At 55.4% G+C, this 8229-nt stretch overlaps 1 long non-coding RNA gene across 2 annotated transcripts; it reads left to right on the top strand.

Annotated features, from left to right (window-relative positions):
- Positions 1-440: 440 nt before the first annotated feature.
- On the top strand, positions 441-8173 carry LOC139037783 (uncharacterized). 2 transcript variants are annotated; one of them, XR_011490683.1, is made up of 4 exons: positions 441-1306; positions 1414-1450; positions 3265-3364; positions 7031-8173. It is a non-coding gene; the product is annotated as an uncharacterized lncRNA (long non-coding RNA). The 2 variants fall into 2 exon arrangements; XR_011490682.1 differs by having other exon boundaries at positions 3265-8173.
- The last annotated feature ends 56 nt before the right edge of the window (positions 8174-8229 follow it).

Here is an 8229-nt window from a genome sequence, read left to right as displayed (position 1 = left end):
GGGCGCGGCAGCCAATCAGCGCGCGGCTTCTATAGGGCTTGAGTTATTAGACGCTGATCTCAAAACATCCTTCATCAGACACCAAGGAGAGGCCAACAGATGAGGGGAGCCATTTTTCTGCAATGGAATTAAATGGCCAAGTGGGTTTTTCCTTTGTTGCAAATGGGGAATGTTTTTCCTTTGACTCCACATCCCGTTCAGGACGCCTCAGTGTTGTGTTTAACATTTGTCAACAAGCTAAAGGACTCAAAATTGGAAGAATGAAGAAGACTTTAAAAAGATCTGGATTTTTCCTTATGACTTGGAATCCATCTTTGTCTTGTATAACTAGGTCATAGCACACCATTAATGTCAGCAGTTTAACAATTTTGAATTCCAAAAAACCTAAGTAAATGACATATTTAATTTTTTTTCCTCTTTTTTTTCTTGGGTGGGTGGGGGGGGGCTTGGAGCTGTCTTAATCTGTATTCTCTTAACTGAACAATAAATTTTTATATATATAGTTTCCTCTATTAAACACTTAAAACTGGCCATCTTATTAACTCCTTCTGCTCTCTTTAACAAGGTAATGTTTTAAATGTATAGTTTTAGGATTAGCGAAATGGCAGCAACAAAAAATTGTAAGCAGTCGTTACTCTTAAGTTTTTAAAAACCTTTTACATTGTAAGTACCCAATCCATTCTGTCCTTACGCAGTGCAGTTTTCATGTTAATGTTGCTGAGATGTCCTTAATTTTCTGAACCTTCATCTGCATGTATGTCTTTGTCGCTCTTGTCTAGCATAAGCCAGTTAAAATGCTTTTAGACGATTTTGCTTTTATAAAGCTAGGTTTTAGAGTTAAGCTTTTGAAAATGTTTACAGCAATAAATGCTAGTCAGCTTTCTTCCCCGTAACAGGTACACTTTCTTTGAAAATCTATCTATTAGAAGAAAAACAGACTGTTTTTCTCGTCTTTGTTGGGGAAGGGGGGGCGGTGAGGGAAAGGAAGACCTCTTTGTGTAAAGAGACTAAAGCCGTCACAGGAAACTAGATTAAAACTGGAAAACAAGTCCTAGCTGGTTGGAGCCAAACACCATCGTTAACTCGGGGGTAGTTTCTATGGTGGTTGGGATGGCCGGTGCGTCTTTTGCCTTTTGTTTGATTTGACTGTGTATTTTCGCCTTTTGTCTCTTAATGACGGTCACACCATTGCTATATCCAGAGCAGTAAACAGTCCTCAGCGAAGCCGCCTTTTGCCAACCCAACCCTGGAAAGTTTGCAGAAGTGGAAGGAGCAGAAAATGCCATGAGAGTGTAACTTTTAAAAGGTAACAACAAAAAAGACACCACCATTACCCCAAATATTTCCAACTAAACAATCTCCCTAAAATATTTTTTTTTCCCCCACAATAACACCTCCAAACCCTCCGCCCAGCTTGATCTTCCAGACTCCTTGGCACCGGGCTGAGTGGGTAAGTAAAAAAAAAAAAGTGTCTTTTGCCCCTTCGAGGAAATGTTTTTTCGAGAAGGCCAAGCGCTGCAAATGTTTAGGAGGTGAAGGGAGAAGGAGGTTTCTGGAGCTTCATGTTTGGCAGCCGGATCGGGGAGGGTGGGGGCACGAGAAAGGCTCTTCAGACCCTTTGCCCCTTTTGCCCAGGAGGCAAGAGGAAGGTCTCCCCAGCGACTTGGGGCATCTGTGGAGCCGCCTGCGCTAGTTCCCCCTCGCTTTTCTAGGTTTGAGCCTTGATAGGGAGAAGAAACTTAAGTGCTTTGGGGAAGGGGGTCACAAAAGCTGAGGAAGCCTCTCCTTCCGGGCCTGAGGCCTCTTTTCCTTTTGATGGTGGGGGTCTCGCCCTCTGAAGCCGGCTTTTCGGGGCTCCTGGGCGCGCCTGCGCTTCCTAAGCAAAAAAGGACAAAAGGCCGGCGTCCATGTTGGCACCATGACGCAGCATCTCTCCCGCTTTGCAGCCCGAGCGCTGCCCGTGCTCCCGTCCGCGCTCGCTCCTCCCTCGCAAACACGAGTTTTATTTTCAGGTTCAGAGCAGAGCCGCCGGCTGGGCTGGGGCCGAGGCTGGGGCCGGAGCCAGGGCCGGGCTGCGGGGTGGCTAATGGCGGCCGCTCTCTTCCTTCCTCCCTCCTTCCCCGGTTGTCGTTGGGAGCCCGGAGTAGGCGGCGGTCCGTCGGCCGGGCCGAGCCCCGAGAGTCCGCTGGGCACAGCGCCCCGAGTCGGGGACTGGTCTCCGAGGCCGTTTCGGGGGCCGCGGGCCTTGGGGGGCGTCGCGTGCCGCGGCTCCTGCGCTCGCATCCGCGGGGCGAGGCGGCCAGACGGGCGCCATTTCGCGCGCGCCGCCCGCGGCTCGGGCGGTGGCGGCCGCCGCGCGCCAGGCGGGAGGAGGGAAGGAGGCGGCGGGGCCGGAGCGGGGGGAAGGGGAGGGGAGGCCGCCGCCCGCGTTCCAGGCCGCTGCCTAGGGGTATGCCCCCGGGCTGGGGAAGCTTAGACGAAGACAGAGGGCTCCGCAGCCTCCTTGGACCCCGCGCCCTACTCAGGAGCCCCCGCGGGCACGAGGCCTCGCTCCCGGGCGGGGCCTTTCTTCTTTCCTCCCGTCCGGGAGCCAGTAGCAAAGGGCCACGGGGCCGCTCGAGGCCGCCTCCTGACCCCGAAGGGCTGCTTTAGAGGCTGCGGAGTTTCCCCCCCGCGGCCCTGCTCTGACCCCAGGCCCTCCCTGCTGCCCACTCGAGCCTCGGCGCCCACGTTTGGCCCCCTAGCCGCCCCCCCTTTTTTTTTGTAACCGCCCTTTTTGATAGCCGAGCCCGAGGGGCGGGTGGGCCCCTTTTTTCCCCTGCTTTGAGCGTGAGGCCCTCACGCAGGCCACAGACGTCCCGAGGTGGCCATGAAGACAGTGCTGGCCACCGGCACTCGGGAGGGTAGGGTGGGGGGTTGGGGCCTGGGAAAGCCGAGCGGGCCTTCCCCGGGATCCCCCGAGGCGGAGGGCTGTGGGGTAAACCCTCGCACCTCCGACCATTCCTGGGGGAGGGGATGCAGACTGGGCGGGCCTTTGGAAATGCAGATGAGTCTCCTCCCGCTGCTTGGCGCTCGGGCTGAACCTTCGTGACTCATCCGCCACCCCCACCCCCCACCCCCCACTCCTATCCATTTTAGAGTGAGGGCAGCCTTGGCAGCTGGGAAGGGGGTTCGGCATTTGTAAGGCTCTTCTTCCCTCAAGGAGATCCTGCCCGGTTTGTGGCCATCGACGCCCTAAAAAAACCCTCCCATTTTTCCCTTTAGGCTCGTGACCGGAGAAGGGGCCCGGTACCCCCATAGTGGACCGCCCTCCTTTGGACAGTAGAAGCAGGTCTAGTCTGACTCTGCCAGTCCTCGCTTTAAGGTAGGTGTGAGCCCTTTCCCAGCCTGCGAGGGCGATTTGGGGGGCTTTGGCCTGGCGGCCAGGGAGGGCGGGCACCCCAAACCCGCTAGTCTGGTTCTGCGGCCCCTCCCCCACACAGATGTGTGGGACTGTGTGAAATCGGCTGCCTGCTGGGCCTGCTTGGTCCATCCATCCCCGCCTGTCAGCTTTTGTTGTCAGGAGTTTGGGGCGTGCAATTCTCTGCCGTATTTAGCAGCATAGGAGAGGCTGCACTTGCGAGTATTTCCCAGTCGTGTATTTTGTGGTGGGGGAGGGCCCTGGATGCCTCTTCTGAAAGGCACAGTCGGCTGCCAGGAAACCGGACCCAGCGCTGGCCCTCCCTTCCGGCCCGCACTGGGGGTGTGTGGGGTGATTGTATGAAGCTGGCCTCTTCCTTTCTAATGTCTGGCTGCTAGGGAGGTGAAGAACAGAAGGACCTGAGATTTGGGCCAGTTTTCTTTAAGAAAGAAGTTTGTTGACTGTCTCCTTCCAGGAAATTCCCACGATTCCATCTCACCCAGCCCCCTCCCCCTCAAAGCCCTGTTTCTAGATTTGGACAAACCCAAATTTGAAACCTGGCTAGCCGTTTTACCTGCTGTGACCTTGCATAAGCTGCGCAGTCTCTCAGCCCCAGTTTCCCCATCCGCACAACTGGGTCAGTGATTGTCAAAGTGTGCATCCGATCACACAGGTGGCTCATTAAAATACTCCGAGACCCCATCCTTGAGTTTCTGATTCAGTCGGTGGGGCCTGAGAACTCGCATTTCTAGTAAATTCTCAGGTGATCCTCATGGCTGCCAGGTGGAGACATTCTGAGAACCTTTGTGCCCGGTAACACCTTGGGATGTTGAAAGGACCTGAACTTGTGCACTTGAAGCCCCAGCCTCATTTCTTGGTGCAGCATCATGGGCTTCCTAGTAATGGCAACTCCCATTTTCCTAACACAAGCTGATCGTGAGGGGTCTCCTGTCCTCTTGAGCTCCAGGCCGCTCCACAGCTGGAGATAGTGTGGCCCTTGATCTCTGACCCCTCCCCCACGTGAGCTCTAGTTTGTGATTACTTTGATGAACCATTTGGGTCCCTGCTGATGGCACAGCCTCCCCTCTTGGGTTCAGGCTTCCCAGTCTGATCGGCGCTTTTCACTTTTATCCCATCCCTCAGTATGGGGGCTGAATTGAGGATTGGGGGAGCCTTAGGGCTTGACCCAGAGCTTTTGTTGGGGCAGTGTTGGTGCTTCATCAAGGGATTCTCTAGGTCCGACAGCTGTGGGCCTGACTCTCCAGGGTGCTGGTGACCTTGGGCGAGTCTCCTGTGTAAAGTGATGATAATGAAGCCTGCTGTAAAGGGTGGAGGGCAGAGTAAGTGCGATTAAGGGGTGCCGGCCTCACGTTCTGGCTTCACGTTAGTTGGCCTTCATTCCTAGGTGGCTGGGGGGGTGGGGGCTGGGCCATCTGTAAGCTCCTCCCCCACCAGCGCACCCCATAGCACGTGGCCAAGCCTCTGGGCAAAGGGGAAGACTGACTTTCTGCCGGCTGGGAGCCAGCACTGTTTTTCCTCCAGTGTGTGAGTTGGGGTGGTGGCCCTTCCTCAAGTCCACAGGCTGTTCTATAATGGTTCCTGATTTAGGGGTTCCCCCCCCCAACTGGGAGAGTAGAAGTGACTCACTCAAGGTCAGGAGGCCACCACGGGCAGTCAGAATGAGGTTCCAGGTGTCTTGACTTCCAGCCCAGTGCCTGTGTCCATGGCACCCCCTCGCCCCAGCTGTCTGGGTTATTTTGGTCTCCTGCCCGTGCCAGCTGTCTGCTGGCATCACTGCCCGGGAGCCGGCAAAGCTGTCTGGTTGAAAGTAGCCAGCATGGTACTTGTAGTTCCTTCTGGCTGCCGAGTCTTGACCGGATGAGGGTCTTATCCCAGATAAGCTGGATTTGGTCCATCCTGTCCTTTGCTCCGGTGAAGGGGGTGCAGCTGACTACACTCGGCACTAGACTCCCTTTCCCCTACCCAGAGTGAGTACTTTGTAAAAGCTGGTGAGGCTCAGATTATTAATATCCTATACTAAGAGCCTCTTCCCGCGTTCCACACTTGTCCCAGTCCTAGGCTTAGATTCTGCTCTGCCATTGATGTGTTCATTCGACTCCCTTCGATCCTCAGGTGACCTTTCTGCCATCTGAAGTTGTCCTCCATCCTTTCTGATCGAGTGTTTGGGGCTCCGCGGAGCCGGGGTCTTTACCTACCTCCCGTGGGCACTGGATGGTTAAATAATTGAAATTCTTCCCTTTCAGCAGCAGCCTGAAGGGCTACTGTCAGTTCCAGTTCCTCCACTCCCGCCCTCGGACCAATTAGGGAACAATGAGGCGCTCCCCTGGGGTCGGGCTGTGATTCTTGGAAAGGGAGGGGTGTCCGGGAGACCAGGAAGGATCATACCCCCTTCTGGCTTCTTTTTCTCTCCCTCTTGAATTTCTGTCCCCATGCTGGTATCACCTCCTAGGTGAAGGGAGGGGCGGGGCAGCCTATCAGTCCGCAGATGGTGGTTCCTCAGTCCTCAGATGGCGGCCCCGCCCACCGGTCACCCAGCGAGCTCGGGGCGGGGCGTTCCTGGCGCCCAGCCGGTGGAGCCTGCCTGGAGAGGGCCACGCCAGCGGAAGGGCGGCCGGGAGGTGGCCGGACCTGCCTTACTACTGGACGCCAGGGCCCCGCCCCTTCCGGCCCATCAGCCAACAGGCGCCGCGTGGAGTGCGACCTTTCGGACCCTCTGGGTGGAGACTGAGCGTCTGCCTGGACTGTGGAGGGCACCCGGCCATCTCAGAGGCCGCCTGGGTCCAGTGCTGTCTGTCTCCTTCTGCCCAGTGACCTCGACAAGATCCCACCCCTCCAGGACTCGTGGTCTCCCCTTGTGTACCAGGAGGAGGAAGTTGGCGGATAATCTCTTGAGCTGTTTTCTGAGTTTGACGTTATGAAAGCCGCTTTTTTACTCTGGCAGTCACTCCCTCAACCCTGTTACCAAATGTTGAGCCTGGAGGAGAGCCCTGGCACAGGAAGAGACAGCTTTGATCCCCCAGGCCACCCTGGGCCACCTCCCATCTCTGGGACCTCAGAGGATGGCTCCATTAACTTCTGTCCCACGAGGAGTGGATGACCCCTCAGGTGTGCAGTGACCTCCGACAGTGTTCCCGAGGCACTAGGAAGTGGACGCCATAGCATTGCTGTTCACTTCCCTGGCCAGACCTTGACCTCACAAGACAAGTGTATCTGGTCCTGCTTCTCTCCTGGGGTCAGTTGGCCTCACTAGACACCCTGGGCTTCCCAGGTGGCTCAGACAGTAACGAATCTGCCTGCAATGCAGGAGACCTGGCTTCAGTCCTTGAGTTGGGAAGATCTGGAGAAGAGAATGGCTACCCACTCCAGTATGCTTGCCTGGAGAATCCCATGGATAAAGGAGCCTAGCAGGCTACAGTCCATAGGATTACAAAGAGTTGGACATGACTGAATGACTTAACACTGGGAGAGCCCCTAGGCCTAAGTGTGAACACAAGTCACTTCACCCCCACAAATGTCACCTGCCAACTCCCCTAGGCTTCTGTGTCCCAACAGTTCTGTGGCAAGAACCAGGTTAAAGAATTTTTTTCCTCTCCTCCCATATCTCTCCAGGAATTCCTGGTGAAGTGAAGAATGGCCTGGGTCCTCACATGGTCTTACAGGTAAGGGAGTAGGGCTCTGCGGGCCTGTGGGCGTTTCCAGTGCCTCAGCTGGCCTGCCCTGGCCCAGCGCCTCTGGGGAAGCTCTGAGCAGCTGGCCTGGCCCCTGGGTATTTTTAGCTACAAAGCCAGCCCCTGCACCACCACTGGAGCCAGGTCCAAATCAAACACTCTCCCTGCTGGGTGGGGTTGGGGCTCCGCCAGCCTCTTGGCCAGGCAGGGTGGGTGGGCAGGCTGGGGCCAGTGTCCGCTGTCCTGCCTGGGCCCAGGCCAGGCTGGGAAGACCCACTTTTCCTCCTCTTGGCTCTGTGTTATGTCATTGTTGTAAGTTGAAATTCATTTCGTAGAAAAGGTAGAAACTGAGGTCTGAGGACTTTGAGGAAAGAAGTGGCCTCCCCCTCCAGGCTGGAGCAGTTACCACAGTGTGCTCAGAGTGGGTGACCCTTCTAAGTGAATTCTCCCAATGACCCTCCCAGATGAGGTAGTCTTACTCTCCCAGTCACTCCCTGAGCTTCAGGATCCCTGATACAAGGTCAAGCCTGCGGTTGGCTCAAAGGTAAGTGGTCCTCCCCTTTCTCCCAAAACCTTCTTCCATCCTTCCACTCCCTGAGTGATGCTCTTCCCCTCCTCTCCTGCCAGGGCCAGGCTGCCCCAGTGCAGAGATGGCCCCAGCTGTGGCCTCACCAGCCAATCACAGCTCCTCCTTAGTCACTGGAGAGAGCTTTGGCTTGGGTTTTCTGTTCAGAGCCTGTCTTAAGCCTGCAGCTAGGCCTCCATGGTCTAAGCCTTGGTTTCCTTGACAGCCATGTCTCACCTCTCTCCTCACGCCCCAGCCATTGCCAAACTTGATGGGGTTTTCCAGCCACCATGCATTTACTCAAGCTGGGTGCCCATCCTACTTCCATTGACCCTTCCTGCCAGCATTGCCAAGCTTAGTTCATGTGCTACCCAGCTCTCAACCTCTGAATCCCACAGGGACTCTGGTGTCTAAATAGTTCACATCTTGCAGACTCTTTTAGACTGCTTCCCCCAAGATTGAGTTCCTCAAAAGCAGGAACACAGTTGCCTCTCAATAAACTTGTGCTGCAAAAAAAAATGAATGAATTGCTGTAAATTTGTCTAGGGGTTCTTGAGGGCTCTCCACTTAACAGT

The sequence above is a fragment of the Odocoileus virginianus genome, chromosome 12, assembly GCF_023699985.2.
Source record: "Odocoileus virginianus isolate 20LAN1187 ecotype Illinois chromosome 12, Ovbor_1.2, whole genome shotgun sequence".
In the NCBI taxonomy this organism is placed as follows: domain Eukaryota; kingdom Metazoa; phylum Chordata; class Mammalia; order Artiodactyla; family Cervidae; genus Odocoileus; species Odocoileus virginianus.
This window is presented reverse-complemented; position numbering and strand designations above follow the sequence as displayed.